This window comes from Semicossyphus pulcher, unplaced genomic scaffold (genome assembly GCF_022749685.1).
Source record: "Semicossyphus pulcher isolate SPU_LCO1_2020_fin unplaced genomic scaffold, fSemPul1.0.p SCAF_9, whole genome shotgun sequence".
Taxonomy (NCBI): domain Eukaryota; kingdom Metazoa; phylum Chordata; class Actinopteri; order Labriformes; family Labridae; genus Semicossyphus; species Semicossyphus pulcher.
Genome location: NW_027211770.1, coordinates 9,016,440 through 9,038,123, shown reverse-complemented (window position 1 = coordinate 9,038,123; position 21,684 = coordinate 9,016,440). Strand labels below are relative to the sequence as shown.

The 21,684-nt window shown below is 42.8% G+C and overlaps 1 protein-coding gene across 3 annotated transcripts in view; it reads right to left on the bottom strand.

Moving 5' to 3' along the window:
• Positions 1-15,256, bottom strand: part of znf516 (zinc finger protein 516) — a 53,972-nt gene extending 38,716 nt beyond the window's left edge. For 2 of the 3 annotated variants that reach the window (XM_069655473.1, XM_069655475.1), the window contains exon 1: positions 12,228-12,430. The gene's annotated coding sequence lies outside the window, so the exon portion shown is untranslated. Of the gene's footprint in view, positions 1-12,227; positions 12,431-15,211 lie in introns of those variants that run through there. The other variant, XM_069655474.1, reaches the window with a different exon arrangement.
• Between the last annotated feature and the right edge of the window lie 6,428 nt (positions 15,257-21,684).

The window sequence follows — 21,684 nt, the reverse complement described above, 5'->3', positions numbered from 1 at the left end:
CTGACCGTCTCTGATAACACCATGCACCTGCGCGCACACGTTACATCACTTTACGACACACAAGTCTCACAACACCACTCATCAAAGTTGCCATCAACAGTCTGTGGTTGCCATGGCCTGTGGTTGCCATGGCCTGTGGCAGAAAAATTTCGCCATCATTTTGTCTTCAAATGAGAAAATGGGAGCAACATCGCACAGTGTGTAAATGCTGTCATTATCCAAGGACTCGACATCTAATCTAAAGAAACATTTACAGGTTTACTTGAAGTTTGAGTGTGAAGTAGCGTGAATAGCAAACTTAACAAAATACATTTAAATTAATTAAACAGGCATTTGCGCATTACAAAAGTATTGAAATTTCTTTTCTCTTGTCTTTATTTGCACATTTAGTATTGAAGTAATCAGTTACGTTACTTTAAAAGTGAGATACTTGGATTACTGATTACATTTTTTAACAGGTAATTAGTGACTGTATCTGAATGCATGTTTAAAGTAACCCTCCCAACCCTGCTGTTCGACAACAATAATCAATCAATATTGCTCATTCTGTAACTGACCCTGATATTTAGGACAAAGTGGTGTTGAAAGCTAACTCCTGATACTGGAGGGAGATATGAGCCTGAATGTGTTTTCAATTTGCATGATGCAGTGTCTTTATGCTTTAAAACACTCTTCACAGGAAATGGTGCTGTGGGTAGTGTGAACACAAAAAAAATCAGGCCAGGTGACATGTTAAGCTCCATTACAATTGGTAGTAGCAGTATTGAATGTTAAAAACAAGAGTGTCTAATGAGAGGTCTAATTAGATGGGTTAGAATATGATTCATTTTAATAATTGTGTAAGAAAATCCCAGAATATCAGCACCTCTCTGCACTCCACTTAATGTTGAACTATTAATTCAGAGGAGCAACTGCGAGTAACACGGGAGAAAGCAAATGTTGCATCAAGCATGTTTGCGCAGCTCTCCCCGGAGAGATCAGACGCTTCCAGCGGGAGTTACCTGCATCAGCCAGGCAGCAAAACAGCCATTAAGCCAGCAGAGCAGCAGCCAATCGGCCGACGCTTCACACCGACAGGCCTGTTACACAAGAAATAAGCGACTGAGGATTACGCACACTGTCATTCTCTCCACATCGCACCAGTGGACAGCTTTACACAACACACTGTGCCGAGGCCTGACTCAAAGACCGCAAGATGAGTTACTAAAAATGGAGACAACTTCAGCCTAGACACACACACACACACACACACACACACACACACACACACAAAGAGAGATCCTTCTGCTTAACTTGCATACATTTGTATATTTAAGACAGGCAAATTAAATAGTGCCTTGGGTATGACTTTATGAAGAATCTATAATTATTGTGATTACAACAGATACGGTTTGAGATGTACAATCAGTGTTATGAAGGGATCAGAAGGAGTGCCAGTGTAAACACTGTATCAACAGTAGCAGCAATTAGCAGCTGAACTTGCATCATGCACACAAAACACGGATTGCAAGATGATGATGTTTATTACAGATCACACAGGGGGCAACTCTCCGCTATGTATCTGATATTGCTGACAGGATCCATCTTAAACGATTACATCTTTGTTGTAGAGCTAATCAATAGCACACTCGCTGAGCCGATAATAAGATAAGTTGTAATACAGTGGAGCTGTATCGAATGCTGTTCGGGGGCCTTTTTCTGCACTGACTATTTGGATTTCCACGAAAGGTTTTAAGATGAAAAATGGCTGTTTTAAAAATACAGAAATTTGGCACAGAGTTCCCTGCTTGCTTCAGTTAAAGAGCTGGCAGCAGCAGCCTCCGAAAAAAAGAAAAATCCCAATACATTCAAGTCAGATCTATCTGGGACAACGATGCCCGTGGAGCCTGCAGTCCAGGTATTTAAACTTAAGCATAGCAGCTGCTTGTGGGACTCATACCTAGAAAATCAATATGCATTTAAAAGGAGGCATGCACATCTCAGATTACAGTGGTTTCAATGTTACAAAGTACCGAGTATGCAGATATGCTCCCATTGTCGGGGATTAGACAGGACCCCGCCAGCCTCTGTTTGAGACTATAACTGCAGATTATGGCTCCATAAATGGGTCAGATTTTCTACCTGATTTATCTGCGTTGTTATTTTTTTAGGAAAGACAGGCTTTTGTGGCCATTCTTAAGACTATTAATTGGGTTATTTTGTGGACTTGGTCAGGTATAATCTGGAGGGATTAGCAGCTATGCTCTTTAAATAGAGGTCTATGGCCAGGGATTAGATGATCACAGCCAGTCGGCCTCAAGAGCAGCAGATTTTCAAGGTTTAGATTAAAAAAACACAGTTGGTAGGATAAAACAGCAGTGTCATGATGTTGCATAAAGATGTTTGTGCAATAAAAACATCATAGAGTATCAGAATAAAAGCCTTAAATGTGGAATTAAGATTAAAATGGGATATCTACCCCAGAGGCCTCACTCATTTTGTCTAGTTTTAAGCTGATAATACAGGAAAACCTGCAGTGTTGTGATGCGCTTATGAGTGTATGAGGATGAGTTTGGGGCTAGGGGTGGAGGAGGGCACTACCAGAGGCCCCTTCCTTCAACTATCCTCCTCACATCTGGATACAATGTGGGAGCAGGGCGCTGAGGCCAGGGGGAGAGCTGGAGGGAGGGTGCGAGTGAGCCGGGGGATTCTTTACACAACATCAAGAGCCAGTGGAAAAAGGTGGTGCTGCTGCTGGTAGTAGATGTGGGGCGGTGGGGTTGTGTGTGTTGTGGTGAGGAGTGGGGGAGTGCGGGGAGGGGGGGGGTAAAAGGCTCCCTGTCTTTGGTCTCTTCTTCCCTGTGTAGTTGACTGCAAGGCCCCCGAGCAACAGACAGACAGAGAGGCAGCTGGGACTGAGGTAAGAGGCAAACAGCAGCTCAGGAATCGCAATGTGGGAGAACAGCTCCAGAGGAGGGAAGGATGGAGGTTCTGCTCATACCAGGGTAAATATACTGGATACAGTGAGGCATCACTCCAGGTTAGGACTGTCATATACGCTTTAAATGCAGATAGGTTTGAGGCTATATTCAAGAGGACATTTATAAGAGTACTCCCACAGTTGCTGTGATTGCAACATTGTTGGACTCAAAATTAACAAATGATAATAATCAAAGCAGCCAACAGGAGATCTATTTTCTTTCCTGACATCTTCTCCTTGTTAAACCCTGGCAACTACATCACCCATAATCAGGGATTCTGGAGGATTTCCCCAAGAATTTTTAAGGTCTTTTTAATACCACATCAAATCCACTTAATAATACCTGTTTACCATAATATTGATATTTATCTAATTTTCTCCATATGTCACAGTCGTTATAAACGACCATGGACCCACATAAGATGCTTTAAATTGATGGATTAACAAGTGCATAATGATTTATGAAGTTTAAATTATTGCCCATTATAAGACTACAGCCCTTTTTACACTGCGTTCCACCTCAGCGCCGCAACGAAGCTCCACTGTTATGCAGCCTTTGTCATTTTACATTAAAGGTACATTAAGGCGCCCCAGTCTGTGTTTTTATATAGCGTTCCGACGTTGCGGACGCAAAACGTGCGCGAGGTGTAAACAGCGTGTGCATCACATACACACACACACGGCGCTGTTTCCGCCGTTTCCACAGATACCGTTTCGCCTCTGTTGCTACCTCCGATGCCGGCTCAGAGGTGGAACGACTTCGCCCCACCATTCTGCCTCAGTGTGTTCTACATAGAAGAAGAAATGCAACAGAGGCGTAATAAACCTGCCTTGAACTGGCAGTGTATAAGGGGCTAATGAGCTAAGCTGCTGAAGCTATAGCAGTAGTGATGATGCTGTCTACAGGTCTGATGGTGCTGAATGAAACTACATAAAAAAGGTTTGAACAGCCTCCTGCACAGACATCCACTGATGCAATAATCACACTTTTTGTCCCCTGAAAGCCTGCAATGAAACTAAACACTTCTTTGACTAAAATGACAGCCTGTGGCAGGCAACATAAATATTTACATTGTTTAAATACAGTATTTTTGGGGGTGATGAAACTAATTGAATTGTGTTTTTTAGACCTACAGATAACCTGCCAACAGTTCGACCTACTTTTTCACCAACATCAGATTTTGATCATGTTCAAATGACTTTAAACTCAACTGAACGCTTTACACAGATGATTTATTTCACATACAGTAGTGCTACAAACAGACACTGATGTGTAAAATCTGCACACTTGCCCTTTAACATTATGTTATCCATCCATCATGTCAAACAGAAGCTATTTAAGTTAAAAAGCGACACAAATGTCTACAATCTGATTTGAAACGCGAACAAAGCGTGTGACACAACAACGGTCTGGCCTGTGAAAGCAAAATGTCATAACGTCACTCACAGTCGAAGCGCTTAAATGACGCGTTCATGTGATCGGGAGATGGAAAGACTTTCTCCTCTTTCCCTCCTTGCTGAACAGAAACCCTCCGAATAGATGATTGATGCACGCGGCCTGAAAACCTGCTCGCATCCATTCTGCATTCATCCTGCCTTCATGCACGGTGCTGAGCTTTATCCCTGATCCACATGTGGATCTGGGTTAAAACTCATTAGCCCATAAGCGACCCTCCTCCTCCTCCTCCTCACCTCTGTCCTCAGTGACCTTACAACCTGCTTAACCCTGCTGGAGCTCCTCTGTTCCTGGCCGTTTCCTCGCGCCTGTTCACTGCATCCTTTCATTTTAAGTAAAAGTGAAGGAATAAGAGTCTCACTTTTGGAAGTATTGCCTAATTTAGCATTTTCTAGCACTTTAATTTGGCTCCTTTTCTATTGCAAAATGAGGGCACATGTTAGCGGTGTCAGCGGTGAGACAGACGACAGTCTGCAGCAGCAAAAGAGACGTCTAACTGGCCTCTATATTTTCATGCGAGTGGCTCTGTCCTACCTCAGCACTATTTGTTTTCTTCTCCCGCAGCAAAAGCACAAACCGATAGTGACATGCAGGCACGTCAAAAGTCCCGCTCATTTATAAAGCAAACTTTTATCATTAGAGCTGTCATCCCATAATTGTCTTTTTTCCTCTATAATCAGAAAAACAAACATTTCTGACAGGATCCAAACTTCCGTCTATCTCTACCCCAACCCCCACCACACACACACACACACACACACACACACACACACACACACACACACACATACACGCTCGCTACATCCCATCCCCGGCAAGGTTAGGCTGACATCAGCGGCTAACGATCAGTTCCTCTGCGCGCTGAATGATTAGCTGCAGTAGCCTGGAGACATTTCCAGCTTGTTTCCCTGAGTTGGTCAGACATGCAACATCACTAAACTTCAATCTGCACTAACTACATGCACTCTGTTCAGGTCTGTCCGTACAGGGAAGAGAAAACACTAATAGATGATGTAGAGAATGTGGGGCAGCTGAAGAAAAAGTTTGTTGTTTTATACAGTTCTTTTCAGATAGAGGAACAATGGGAGTTCCTTGAGGGAGATTAGACAATAATGTGTGTGTGTGTGTGTGTGTGTTTGTGTGTAAAGGGGTGGAGTAGGTAGCAGTTACATATTTGCATCAAAGTGAAACTAAAGTCTGAATAAAAATGTTTCACATATCCGCAAATACTCAAAGTGGTTAAAGCTTCCGAGTGAAGTCTCTTTGCTGCTTCCAACTTTCCAGGAATCACTAAGCAAACAAATCTTGGAATATTCTGTTTGTGAAGTTTGAGCTCCTGTGGGTGACACTCCCTTCTTTGTCTGCGGTTACCACCTATGCTAACTACTTCTAATTATTCAAACAAAAGCAGCAAATAAAGCAGCAGATCTTTCTTTCTAGGACATCACAAAGCAACCCAAATGTATCTAGTATAATAATTTTGTAGACTTTTTTTCTCCTATTTGGAGTGTGTTTATGAACTGGGACAGAGTGCTGAATGCTAAAAAGGAGCCTCTCTCTCTCTCTCTGCTTAGGAAACAGTTCACCCAACCCCCACCCACCCCTTAATGCCCTCTGGGCTGCTGTGAGTTTGGATTAAGTTTGGGTGCCATGTCCCCTCCCTGCCGAGCCCGGGCCGTCACCCCTGCAAAACACGGTTTGTGTGGCCCCATCAAATATGAACAAGGCCATTAGGGACGCCGTAAAGACTTGGGGAGTGATAAATAGACTGGATGAGGTGGAGAGAACGCAGGGGCAAGAAAATCTGGTTTAAGAAATGATCAGTCGAGTACATGCGAGGCATTGAGGAAGACACCTTAAAATAGATTTGAATTATGTTATAGTTCAGAGTGCGTTGTGTGATCCTGGTTAAAGGCATCTATTTCCTGATCCTTAAAGGTGTTGATGTAACTGAATTAAATGTATCCTTTTTAATGCTTTCTAATTAAGGCATTAGTGTATGAATGTGTGTGTGTGTGTGTGTGTGATGCAGTGGATCAATAATGGTAGTCTACTACAGTGACATCTGGGCTGGACAAAGAGTGCTGTTCCTTCCCCCGGCAGCTCTCTCTCTCTCTCTCTCTCTCTCCCTCTCTCTCTCAATCCCCGATCACAGCCACGTGGTCCTCTGGGCTATTTCTCCCGGCTAAGCTTATTTCTCTTCTTTAATCCCGCAGCAATCACAGCAACAATGCCCGGCGTCAGTTCATAGACGCAGGCAGAAATCTATTAACTATGATCACTATGTCAGCTGAACCTGATAAGCACGGCTAATGAATCCTCGGCGCGGTGCGTCGGCGATTGTTGTTTCATCAGATCATCAATAACGTGTGAGATGGGAAATCAACATGAGTGACGGAACGAAAAGTGGAACTAAGTTTGTGTAAATCCACAAAACGTGGGATGAGATCCGTTCAGCGTCGAGCAGCAGCGGCCTGTCACTGCAGTGAGTGTCCTCACTTACTACACGCAGAGCTGCACTGATAAATGGGGTCGATACCCAACCCTGATTATCAGATTATCAGCCACTCACTGAGATGCACCTCTGCTTAAAGTGATGGTCTCAGCCTTCACACAGCTGATGAAATTAATATTTATTAGTGGAGCTTCTCGCAGCAGTAGGACATTTAAAACGGGGTTATCTGCAGAGTGGAAAAGTTTTCAAACGGCAAACCCTGCAGACACACAGCTGCATGTGTGAGACGGAGATAAGGAGGATAAAATGAAAGCATGAGGGTCACATGCACTGTTTAATCATTTTCAATAACTTCATACCAACGTTTTGATATCAGTTACAAATATATTTTAGTTGTAACTTTTGAGGATTTCTACTTTGGAGGTAAAAAAGAGAATTTCACTCCAATCCAAATAATGTGCTTTTGTCAGACTTCTTATAGATACAAACACACTGTACCAACTTGTTTCAGCTACTATAATCCTCTTTGTCACTAAAATATGTAGGAGTTGTGGTCCTAGCGACGTACATCTGAGAGTTGATACAAGGACCAAGACAAGAGGGAACGAAGTCAGTAAGAGCCAACGAACAGCTTCAAGTGCGATCGGACACAAGTGCTGACAGGCAGTGCACAGAGCGTAAAGGAGCACTTTTATACACATATATATCTTCATCATCAACAACATCGACAAGGTCAATATCATCATCATCATCATCAGTAGCATCAATATCATTAAGTGCAGAGGTGTTCATGAAAGAGACAGAGTTTGGTAACTCATTCCAGCACCGGGGGACTACTGAGGAGAAGAGTCTACAATTAACAGCACTAAGCTAACAATGCTAAATAATTGTGCATGTTTGCAAATGTGGTAATTATATTTTTAGAATTTAGAGTTTTATAATGTCAACAGGGAAAACAGCTGCAGCTTATTAGTGTGGGATGTTTCCACGCTCTCATTACCCTGTTGTTACTTTGGGTTAAAACAGAACCTGTATGATTAACTGTCATCGTTTTATTAACAACCCCAACAAGGCATAGTGTTGTAACTTCAGCATGAGGCTGTATCACATTATTCACATTATATATGACTGTTTCTACTTAATGAAGTCAATTTTAATGCACATCTACACAGAGATCAGTGTGTCTGGAAATGTCCATGTATCGTCCCTTTTAATGGCAGACGTTTGGTGGACCAAAAATCAACTATAGGCTGCTTTAATGAAGAAAAATAATCAGTATGCGCAACAGTTTAGCCCTTCGCAACCCAGCCACCATGCTCCTCTCCCCCTCCCCACCACCAAGAGCAAAGGCCATAATGGCCCTCTCCCTAAACCGCCCCCCACCAGCACCTCCCCTACCCCCCACCAACCCTAACCCCGCTCCTATCTTAATCCTCCGATTACTACATCATTTTCTTTGGCTCTCATTTAGACAGCCATCAGGCCTCACTCTGCACTACCTGGACAGAGCTGCTCGGCTTAGCAGGGACTCTATTGATCCGTATGGGTGGGGGGGGATCCAGGTGCGACCCAAATAAAGGGATTAAATACCCACCTGTCACCAAAGTTTTTAGAAAATTTTCAACCATGAATTTTGCAGAAGTTATAGACTGAAACCATGACGGATGACAGAAACAGGAAATGTAAATTCCCTCTGAGTAAGTGCAATGTTTCCCATGGAGGGCTCATTTATAATTTAATCCAGGAGCTTGGTGTTTCTAGGCTAACACTGAGAGATTGCCCTTTCAGAGTGGAAACCCCCAGCATGCAGCAGGGAATCAATGGCGTCACCACAGAACAGACACTAGACCAGGTATTAAAATAATGTCTGGACCACCAACAACGAGACGAGCGCTTCTTCTTTCTTTTGTGCATTTTCATTTATATCTCATACCCAGAAAAGGAACAACTCTCCATAATTCAACCTCAATATGCTACAGAAAGTTATTTAAGCCACTGACGGCAGATACGTCTTCGCTTTCATGTAGGAAGGACTGATACAATCTAAGGTCCAACAAGGAAGAGCTGAGAGAGAGAGAGAGAGAGAACAGGACGCTCGGTAAGAAAACACGTCTGTCTCGTGATTTGATGTCTTCACTTTTTTCCCATTTCAGTTCAAAGCCACGCAGCATTAACGTGAGCAGCTTTGGACAGAGATGAAGAGTCCAAGCAGGGTAGCAATTACACTCTTAAGAAGGACTGAATGGACTCAATCTATGACATAAGCATGCTCATGGACAACCCAGCCAGCGAACTCTGGAACTCCTCCAGACATGAATTCCACAAGGTGCTGGAAAACCACCCACAAAGACCTCGGTCCAGGCTAATACTTGGCAGCATCACATAAAATAAACTACTTTTCATCGCTCAAATTGAGATGTAGACAGTAAAGCCACAACTTTTGTCTACAGAGATCAAACAACCAGGATACTCCTCTGAAACTCTAAATGAAGGGATTTTTTTTGGCCTCTTGGGGGCAGCAGAAACAAACACCCTTGGTATCATATCTCCTTTTAAATAATATAGCAATCAGTGGCTCCTTAACATATTCAGTAGATACATGAGAAACATAAGCATTCATCTGTGGTTGTGTTTTCTACCACCTGATCAATCTAAGCCCAACATTCACTCTTCTTTCAGCTCCAGTCCAGAAAACCCTGCGTCGACACGTCGGTGGGAAAAGGGTATATCTGAGACTTAAGCTGCTAATTGAACCACTTTTGATAGCTAGTTGGGAATTGTGTCTTTCTGAGCAGGTATCATGGAAGTATTTAACTGGAAATGACACTGTGAGAGCACTGAAAGTGAATCAAAACAGTACAGTTGTGGGCGGGAACACCAAAACAATGAGCTTAAAGTTAGAATCTCTGCAGAGCTGCAGGGGAACTACAGTCAGGTGATTATTCACTGTGGGTTTAACACTTCAAGCAACACCTTTCACATTACATACTCATTCTAGCCATTGTTAATATAAATTTCTTGATTATAGTAGCTTTAATATTCATAACCAGTGACTTCCCAATCAGTAAAAAGGAAAGCAAACAAGGGTTTCCGTCAGAGATATTGCTTAAAAATCTCCTATGACAGGGTCTTTATACTCTTGACCCCCCCTGCATTGGTGAAGGTAAATGACTATGACCATGGTGAAAAGGCACAAGGCAGTAATGAGTAATGAAAACAGCCGAGTTAGTGCTGCCATTCAGTAAAGGGCCTGCTGCTGTGGAATGTGAGGCGCCATTCATTCACATGGGTTAAAAATGCATTTCTGCCACCACAAAGCCCTGCCTTGTCCTCATTGTTTTTCACCACGCCAATAAAACACTTCCACATTCTGAAGGGACAAGACAAAAAAATGAAATTGCTAATTTTACTCCCACAGATACAGGACAAAAAAAAAAGGGGGGGGGGTGAACTTTGCCAAACAGTCAAGTCTTTGGAGGAGATAAAGAGTCATGGTGGAGTTGAAAGTTTGATCATGATAAGCACGGGGATGGAAAAGTAAGCACACACGCTGCCTACAAAAGACAAACAGTCCTATTGACAGGAGCCCAATGTATGCAGCATTTATCCAGTGTATGAAAAGAGGCACAATGGTGGAAGGCAATCAAATACAAAACGTGCCACGCGAGTCATGTGTGAGCTCTCGAGGGATCCATTTGTGAATATGAGGCTCTTTAAAAACGTACTCATTCTGTAACTGCGGTTAGAACTTGATTCAACATTAATCATACTGGTGATAGTCAACAGATGGAGCTGAAAATATGTCTCATTTAAACATAGGTCATGTTCCTCTTTCGCCTCTCTGAACAATGCTCAACAAGTGATCTCAGACATGACGGTGTTTGGACACTTACATGACATAACCGTCTAAGAAAAACACCCACATTGAAATCTTCAGGTACATTTGTGGCTTGGACAGACATGGGGGAAAAAAACAAGAATGACCTACAGTCTGCCACACAAATCAATTAAATGTTAAGAAAAGCAGCACAACTGACTAAATGTGTTCATCTGTTCCTGCTACTTTTCATGGGTTGAGGAACAGGTGGTGCTTTTAAGGACTATTTATTATCTAACAGTCAATTTAAGGACGTTAAATCATTGATTGTTGTGTTGTGTTGTATTCACACGTATAACCACAGAGTGAGAGCTGCAGGCTGGAGAAGAAATGTTTAACACAGTGTCTGAAATCTGACATGGGGGAGACAATGTAATCCTGTCTGCAAAACAACGCTCTGTCTCTCCTCCTCCCTCCCTCCCTCCCTCCCTTCTCTCTCTATCTCTTTCTCTTTCTGTGTGTGTGCTGACAGAGGAGAAAATACTGTATCTTTAAACACCAAGACAGAAAAACAGCACACTGCAGAAAGTCAATATTTAAGGAGAGGGGGAGAAAAAATGCTGTCAAGTACAGAAAACTCACAGTTGATGATACAGTGCAAACAGCGGAATACTACGCTGAATTAAACCAACACAGACGTGAAGAGAAGTTGGAAAACACCTCACAGAAAACTCACTTCCTCGAGCAGCACACAGGTGACAGCAGGAATATTAATACCGTGAATTATATGTGTATGTGTGACTCTAAATTCCAACCATACCGGAGCAGACAACGCCTACATTTTTGCCTTTATCGTTTGTATTCGTCAAACTATAAACAACGATGAATAGTGCAGGTTTTGACACACGTGCGCGCGCACCTTTACGCACGCGCACACACTGTCTTTTCTCTCTCGCTCTGTCTCTTTCCTGCAAACTCTGCTTTTACATAACTATCGCCTCTGATAACTACTCCAGCTTGCCCTTAGGGAGACTCAATATGACAATCCTATTACATACCTATAACAGCGTATCTTTAACGTTTATAGCTTTAACTGTGACCTTATCTTTAGCGTTATGGATGTCACCTCCTTTTATCACCTTTAGTTTGACTATAATTTTCACTTAAAGGCTCCTGCAGCTGCTTACTAAGCTTTCTGACGCTACTTTATAGCGCTGTTTTATCGTTATGTCACTATTAAAGAACAATATTTAGCCTATTTTTTCAATGGCACTCTTCCTGAATATATCGTGGGATTACTGTTGCCTTTTTCCCCCCCAAGGTCCCACTCTTCTTATCAGCCAAACATTCCTCAAAATGACCCTTATCGCCGTGGAAGCAGCACATGTACTTTTGCTGCCTGTTTCTTAATCAGCCCCTCTCCACCCTCAAAGGAAATGACTATAGGTTAAGAGTCTGTAATAGCCATAAGATCGCACTATAGCAGCAGTCCGACGAACGCACCCTAAACAGTACTAATTATATAGAGTCACTTCCTTACCAGTTAAAACACCGCTGGGCTCACACACTCAGAGAAAAAGAAGAGAGGACCGGTGCAGCTCTCCAAAAAGCAAAACGTAAAGAGTCCAGATCCACAGAGATAAGAGGAGACACTCTGTAGCTTCCAGTGCAGCGACTAAAAAACACAGCAACCCGAGGTTCAACTCTGCAAAAACCGTGAACAATTATATATATCAGGCTATATCTGACGAATTCCTGCCTCCCTGTGTAACAGAACAGCACAGGTTCCTCTCTCTCTCTCTCTCTCTCTCTCTCTCTCTCTCTCTCTCTCTTTCTCTCTCTCTCTCTCTCTCTCTCTCTCTCTCTCTCTCTCTCTCCTCGCTGCTCCTCTGTGTCTCTCGCTCTCGTCTCTTGTCGTTTCGCTGCTGCTGCCTTCAGGTGTTGTCGGAAATGGCGTGACTCCAGTCCAGAGTTGTTGTTTTTTTAAAAAGGCAAACGCAGGAATTCCAAATCAAGTCCAGTTAAGGGGAACTTTAAACGCTTATTAAATCAATTTGCATACAAAGGGGGATTTTATATCATGTTTGAATAATATAATTCATATCAGATATAGCCTAAGGGGTTTAAGAAGGGGGCGTTGTGTCATGGGATCTCGGTGTTTTTAACGAGGTTAAAAAATAATAATAAAAAACAACTATATTTATTTTATTAGTTTATTTAAAAGGGACAGTGCACATTCAGTACCATTGCTGTAAATGTGCCAGAGTTAGCCATGGGGCTTTTTTTCATCTGTAGTCCCTTGGACATATGTTTTCAGTCACCCTAACAAACGTAAAAGCATAACATAACATTTAAATTACAAAGTTATTAAAACAATTTTAAACATGCAACACAGAGGCTCGCAATACACGGTATGCAACAAAACAAAAGATGATGATGTTAATATTTCATGATCTATGGTTTTTCTAGCAACTTTCCAAACATTTGCTGCTTTCAATTTCTCATTTGTGATGACTTTTAAATGTCATACCATGTGGATAACCTTGTGGTTTTGGAGTGTTGGCCGGGGAAAACAAAAAACATTTCAAGACACTTAGTTTGGAATTTGGGAAATTTTCTGTCTGCTTTGACGTTTTGGAGATATACTGATTAATTAGTTACTTAAAATATATATAGTTAGTCACAGTCCTAGTTTCCAATATGAAGCATTATTGTAGACACTAAAGTTAAATAACATTATGCATAATGTCTTTAGTCAGGTGAGAAATATTTTACTGCATGTTTTGTTTGTAAAATCTGACTTTAATTGGGACTCATTCCCCATAAGTCACTCTTCTATAGGGAAGTGCTCTAACAGCCTCATATAGATGCACTTGTGATGTGTCACATGTAATAATCCGACATCTCCTGAGTCATAGAAGAAGTGTGCAGCTCTATTTCTGAACAAACTCGCTTCCATCATGAACATCGCGGAGCTTACGGGAGCACCTGAACGCACCATGAAAGGAAAGAAGCCCCGTGTGTGTGAAACGAGTGTGCGAGGACAAGATCGAGGGCGAAAAAAAGGAGAAGCAGAAAAGTTTGTCCCCTGTCACCAAACCTCAGTCCACACAGAGAGGCCGCACATTTCACTGCGTCTTTGTTTCATGTATGTCTCCATCGCTTCCTATCAGCGGGATTCATCCGCTGCTGTGTTCATGTCTGTTTCTGTGTGTGTTTAGTCTAAGGTGAACAGAACAGAAAAGAGAAGAGGCGACACTGAACAATCATCCCCAGCTCACCAGCAGTCTCACCAACATACATGCGCAATGGGATTCGTGCGTAAAAAGACATGTTGGTGCCAAAGGGAGATAGCATATCTGAGATCAGGATTTTGCCCACATTTCTTTATTTTGCCTCAGTCACCTGCATGTACAAGTCAGACCAAGGAGTTGAAGAGAAACCAAAAAACGTCACTACTTCGGATTGCCTTACATTAAGCCCCCCCGCAGCTGCAGCTTAGTCCTATTGTGCCCCTTTACCATAACAGCAGGCTCATATCCTGTAGGTGCATCATCATTTAGGGAGGAGGGAAAAAGTTAGCCTACATGCACAGACCCCCCATCACAAACACACGAATAAGCCCCCTCCCTATACTCCTCCCCCCGCCACATGTTTCCGCACCCCCCCCAAACACACAAACACAGCATGCAGATGAGTTGTGAGAGCTTGAGTATGCGCAGAGATTAAAAGCAGAAGAAACGCGACACAGTCGAGATGTTTCACATCCTCATATTGATGACAAGAACCTTTCCTGCGTATGGCACCTGTGCCTTGCTCAGTGGCAGTTGTGTCATGTCTATTATGTAGGACACGACTTCCTAATATGGATATACCCCCCCCCCCCCCCCCCCTCCTCCTCCTCCTCCTCCTCCATCACCCCTCCCTATAACGTCCACCTCCACTCTGTGTCTGTCTCCGTGTGAATAAAACAATCTTTCAAAAGAAGGAGAGAAAGTGTTACTGGATTTTGTAATGTCTCGTTTTGTATTATACGTGCCACAAATGTGTGTGTTTGATGTGTGTCCAAAGAAAATCGAAAGGAAGGGATGAGTGTGTATGGTGGTGAACTGGTGGAAAGTTTGCTTTACCTCAGGGTTGATGGTGGAGGATATGAATCAGTCTATTCCTACATTTGTTATCGAATTACTGACATTCTGAGGCTTTTTACAGCTTGACATTAAGTATGATGACTCATGTCACAAGTATCATTGAACCACTCTAAGTTATATGGTACCTATAACAAGTGGAAATTAGGCTACATGTCATTTTTCACACACCTCTCGCTCCTTTTCTTTCAGCTACACACCAACAGGAGGTCATACAAGATTTCTTTTTCTAATTCAACCACTAAGCTCCAGCCTTTCCTGCATTTAACCTATTTATAAATCAAGAATCGGCTTCCACCTCCGGCCCATTCAGAGCCCACGAGGTGGGTCCAGTAGCTACACCGTGTATTAAAGAGAGAATCAGAGATCTGCGTACCTGTTTTCTCCACAAGAATAATCCAGGGTGACTTCAAGAAGCACAGGCAATCCTAAAGGTGAAAGCATGCTCTTTGCAGTGTATGCTGAAGTGCATGATTGAGTAGGTCGAGTCTATTCTGCCCCGCGGGGGCGGACTGGGATTCCTCTCCGTTGTTATTTTCATTCCGCGCATAAGTTTCTTGGTTAAATAAAAAAATATGAATTCACGTGTCGCGTTTCAGCTATAGCAACAAAGCTAACAAACAATGTTAGCTTATTACCGCTGTGCGTGTTTTGACATTTCCCGACGCCCCCTTTTCCGCGGCTGAATGGTCCCTTCCGCATTAAATGGAACTATCTGCTATTGTCTCATCAGCGAAAAGTTGTTGATACTACTAAGGACTCCATAAAGTACGTAATGAGTGTGAACATTTCAATATTATCGAATTATTTAGACGTATTTTAGGATTTAATTTAATATCATGGCAAAAGGGACTCGCATGATACATGCTGATGTAATATAACTCTTCGCCAGTCTTGTGTCATTATATAGATGGCCGGAGAGTCATCCCCCCCATCCATCCGGTTGAAACACCCACAGCTGTGTCCAAGGGAGGATAATATAGTACATGGGAATGCAGTGAAGTCTCATCGAATATTAATGGCCGGAAATACAAGAAAAATATGACTGCAATTAAGTCTGAATAACTTGAAAACCCACTCTTCCTCTTTTTATTATACATTTATACATTGTTTCCTCAGTCCACCAGCCGTTTGTCTGATTCTGTGCTGGCAAGACAATGATTTTATTTCTACTTGGAAAAGTCCTGAAGGAAATGAAACTGCATTCAGACAATGTACATCTGTTTTATTTTTACTGGCAGAGTTTCCCCTCAGTTTTTCAAAGGTTCCAACAAGCTAAAGCAATATTCTTCAGAAGGAAAACATATTTATTACGTTTTTGTTTACCTTTGATGTTGAAACACATGACTAAAACCGAACTACTTTACTTTCAGTCAAGCAGGTTTTAAATCCTGTTCCACACACTCTCCCGACGATGTCAAACAAAATAACACAGCAACAGTCGAAGGTCAATCTATGCTCAAAAGCCCATTACACTATAAGTACGTCATTACAACACTCACATTGCTAAAAGTCATAGTTCTGACATTAGGACTACTTTTCCTACAAAAAAAACCAAGAAATAAGGAAATCACGTTACAAATAAGATTTAGTTTGACGCAAAGTTTATGCCAGGCAAAAAAGGGTTAAAACTGACTCTGTTGAAGGACTTGAAAATCTAGAAGAGCATGTTAAATAATTCTAACAACCTCATGGTGTATAAATATTCAACCAAGTTCCAATAAATCTGATGACTTTTAATTTTATATCACGCCCAAATGTTTGCATTTTCCCACCACAAGACTATAGTTTGTTTTTTTTATAATACTGCTGTTACAAAGTCGTCAAAGTCGTATTGTACAGAAGTCATGTGTAATAAGTGTCACTTCACAGTGTTGTTGTGGGTGTTGTGCAGAGGTCAGGCTTGTTTGCTCAGCATGTGTGCAGTGAGAGGGCGCCATGTTGCTGACTGCTGATGTACCAGTGAGTTAAGACACACGGACACCTCATCAGCGATGAGCCCTTAAGTTGTAACGGCAGGCTCAGTGCTTTATATATACATGCAGCTCCACGGGGTCTCCCTGAGCATTCACACACATACACTGAAATACACAGATGAGTATCATAAACGCTTAAATGCATCACTGCTTACTCAAATCTAAGCTCTGCTAATATATGTGTGGAAAGATGTACATAAAGATGAACATACAGGACTGTTAAGTAAAATGGAACTGTAAGTTAACACGACAACACACTAATTACCCTTTAGCACACACACACACATACACACACATGCACTTAAATTCGGTCTTGAAATGTGATCTGCACGCACACATAAAACACACACACACACACACACACACACACACCCTTTTGCATGCACATGGGCCTACTTACACACACACATGCACTCCCACATTATAATACATTTCCAACATGGCTACTGAAGCACATCATTCCATGCTTTTAAAAAAGGTGACACTCCCATGTGCAAACAAAAACATGCAATGCCACTACCGACACATCATTATATGTATTATTTATGAATAATCCTCCCACACCCACGGACATAATAACAAACACACATGTGCAAATTAGTGATACAGACTTATAACACAATGAACAGAGCCTTCCTGCTCTTTCTCTCTCTCCCTGTAGTGTGTGTGAGTCACTGTTCAGATACTTCCTGTTTTAAGAGAGCTGTCTTTAAAACAGCCCTTCCTCTCTTTTCATTCCTGCTTTCCAAGTCAGAGGGAATGTCAAGCCAAACACACACCAAGGTGTCCTCTCCCTCTCTCTTTTCTCTCTCTCGCTCTCTCCCTTTTCTCTCTCCGAACCGGTCGGCAGAGAAGCTCCGCTGTCGTTCCTCAAACGCCCTTCAGACTGCAGGTCACCCACTCAGCATTTTAGACCATACCTCAGTGAACCTTCAACTTATAAAAACGAGGGGTTTAAAGAATCTTCTGCTTTACTGTGCAAGTGATGCAGGCTGACAACAATGCATGCATGCATTTGCACTCTCTTGCATGCAGAGCTGCTTGTGCATGCGTGGCAGACACAAATGCACACCTCAGGGCAGCTCTTATAATAGCTACCCGTGCTATCCAACACAATGATGTGCGCTGTTCCAGGCAGCATTGATTTGCATTGCTGTGAGTGTTATTGTTATCTGAATACAGGTTAATAAAAGAGGAGAAACAAATGTTATGTTGGATGTTTGGGTAAAACCTTAAAGAAATCCATTAACCAAATGTATTCCTCATATTGTCTACTAAACATATAACAAAATTTTATCTTGAAAGGTCCACCCTGATTTCACTGATCATGGTGGGATCTACTTGCTTCAAACGGTTTCACAAAGTTGATCCCCTCTTGTCTTAAAATGGCACCGGCGTTCCCTTCTAGGATACGCCGCTCTCACAAGCCTCCTCCGGTGACTGACACCTTCAGCCCCCTTGTGCTCAATTAGCTCGTAGTGCATTAGCGACCGCATGCTAATTGTCAGCTGGCAAAGGAGTGCAAGGAGAACCCTCAAGGAGATACCTCAGGGAGAGACGGTGGTGGGGGGAAGGAGGAGGGTGGGTTGCTGGTGATGGCGTGCTTTGTTGCCTAACGAGCCCATGAGCAAGTACAGTATCGCGGAGCAGCAGGAGGAAGCCCACGTCTTGCTATACAACGTGAAATATTGATGGGATATCACATTACCTCTTTTGAATGAGGCAAATAAAGCTGCACCTCTCTCAATTCAGCTGCACAGAAAAGAATTGAACTCAAGTGAAACATGCTTTTTAGATACAGAACAAATAAATCTTTTTCTTCTTCTTCACCGCTCATTGTGTGACATTTTGGCAGAAGTTGTGTCTAACTTCTCTTTCTTTCTCTTCAGCGGATGTTTCCCGGGGACAAAGGTTTCACAATGAATGCTTTTGGTTTTGTATTCAGACGGACTTGCTTCTTTTTACATTTACGTCTTTACAGGAAGAAGCTCGGCTCCCTCACTCTCACTCTCCTCTTTCTCTATCATGTTGACTCAATCTGAAACATCTTTTGAATCTCCTGTATTTCCTGGTTTCGCCTCCTCCCCTCCTCTGATTTTCTCACATCTCTCTCATCCCCCCCTCCTCCTCTCCTCTCCTCTTTTTCTATCCCTCTTCTTCCCTATTGACCACCTTTCTTTTCCATCTTATCAAATTCCTCAGGGCGGGGAGGGGAAGTGAGCGTGGATCCACCCACATGAGTAATCATTCATGCTATTTTAGCAGCGTTGTTCACAGCTGGGCTGCAACATCCACCTGCAAAAGCCCCCAATGCAACACAAACCTTGTTGCGTCACTGGATCAACATAAAGTCAGAGACATAAAAATGGCAATCCATCAGCACGCAAACATTGTTAAATCAAGCTCATAATAGCTCATTCAGCAGCAGCGGCAGCAGGGAGGATAAAGATAAAGGTAAATGGCTGACTCCTGCTGTTGTTAGTTCAGGGTGTGTACAGTGTGTTTGTGTGCGTGTGAGGCAGGGAGGGGTTGTTGAAAAGTCCTCTCAGTGTAAAGGGAAGGTGACTGATTGAGAAGTCCCAGGTTGTGTTCTGTTGCTAATATAGTTATGTGGTGTAATCGTGCAGTAATAACATCATAATCCCATCTGGAATGAGAAACTGTGGACTGTGTGCTACAGTGATTGAGGCCATTTCCTGTCTGTGTGTGTATGTGTGAGACGGAGAGAGTGTGTGTGTGTGTGTGTGTGTGTGTGTGTGTGTGTGTGTGTGTGTGTGGCAGTGCATTTTAAGCAGCGGTGACTGCAGGAGGCAGCCTGATGGATACAGGATCATACTGCAGCGCTCACATTGTCTTCAGTCCTCCTCCTCCTCCTCCTTCACCCTCCCCTACTGTCTGCCTGCCTCTCAGCAGAATTATCACTCTAAAAAAACACACACTATAGCCTGAACACACACACACACACACACACACAGTGCATGCAGTGTGCACATTCTCTGCATGAGCACATGTGAAAAAAAAATGACACACACACTAAAAAAAGTGCACGAGCTGATTGCAGGAGAGCCGATGTCCCCAAAGGGCACACATGCAAACACACACTGAAAAGGTAGCTACATATCCCCTACAGCAAAACTACTGTAACCCCCCCCACCCCCTCCCTCGCATACAGTGCACTCTCACTCAAAGGCAGCCGTGCATGTTCAGAGACAAGGTGCCGCAAGAGCAAACAATAAGACAAAAAACCCGCCATCAGGGATACACCGAGAATATCACAGCGGTGGGATTTCATCTGGTGTCATTCTGCGGGTGCGTTGCAGGGCACACGTAAGGATCCCAGGTCTGACTTACAAAAGGCAAACAGGAAGTCAGGCAGAGGGAGCTGCTGTTGTACCTTTGCCACGTGTGCACGCATGGTTTATTTTAGCAGTGACAGCGACCCTGTAACATGCAGCCTGTCACAGAGGAGGGGAAGTATCCACTCTGGTCGTAGCCCTTTAATTCAAACACACAGAGGGTCTGTGTGTCCTCAGGTTCAAAGGAGATAGAGGGGAAGGAGAGGGTGTTGGCTGTGCGTGTGGTAGAGGGGGAGGCAGGAAAAGGTGTCTGTTAATGCTGCATATATGTTAAGCCTTGTTTCATACATTGGAGCACACAGAGATGTAAAGCAGCCGATATTGTGCTTTAAATGTGTCCATAAGGCATATACTGTCTCCTGTGCCCTCATTAAAAAAACACTACCCCCCTTCAACATCCTTTTTACAGACTTCTCACAGTATCACTTCCACTTTTCTCTTCAGGTCAACCAAGCCTGCCATCGTTTCTTTGAAAAGTAAAGGGTGTGTGTTAAAAGTAAACCACGGGTCACTCAACATGTTTTTTTTTAACTCCAATAGCCTAAAAAGATATTAGGTCTGTAATGTCACTGTAACCAGCCTGTTGTTTTTTTTTGTTTTTTTTTAAGATTATTTTTTTGGCCTTTTGGCTTTATTTACAGGACAGCTGAAGATAGACAGGAAATGTTGGGAGTAGAGAGTGGGGGATGACATGCACAAACGATCTGCAGACCGGGAGTCGAACCTGCGATCAGTGCGACGAGGACTGTAGCCTCTGTACATGGGGCGCCTGCTCTACCGACTGAGCTAAACAACGCCCCCCAGCCTGTTGTTTTAATTTCTAGATTGCTAGATTGAAAATTATACCGTTATCACGAGAAAAGCAGCTTTGACATCCTAAGAAAAATAATACGAGATCTTGAGAAAACAACTCATTATCATGGGAGAACAGAGAAAATAAAATGTATGGATGTATGTCCGCTTAGGGCTTCCGTATGTCTGAGATGTACAATAGCAATAAATTAGAAATAGGTGTTAAAAATGCAGAGATGCTCAGAATCAGCTTTATTGGCCAGGTGTGTACACACACAAGGAGCGTGACCTCGGTTTAACTTTGCTCTCTATATACACTTAAACAGTAAATATTTATCTACTTGTATGTACAAGCCTGTGAAAGACGATATGAGGAGTGCAACAATGCTGAAATATATAATATGATTTAGAAACAATATGTAACTATGTAACAGATGGGTAGGTATGGGAGGTAGATAGTTTCCAGTAAAAAACAGTGTGCATAGATTCGTTCCAGATGACGGATGATATTTACGAGAATAAAATGTGTGTCCATACGCTGAGGTGAACAATAAACAGATGACAGGGTTTGTCCACACTGATCATTCCGACGCTCTGAGACTGTTCATCAGAGTGACGTTCATCAGAGTGACAGACTGCGGGAAGAAACTGTCTCTGTGTCTGGTTGTTTTGGCGTACAGCGCTGGGAGAAGTTCAGACAGTTAGTGTCCGGCGTGTGAGGGGTC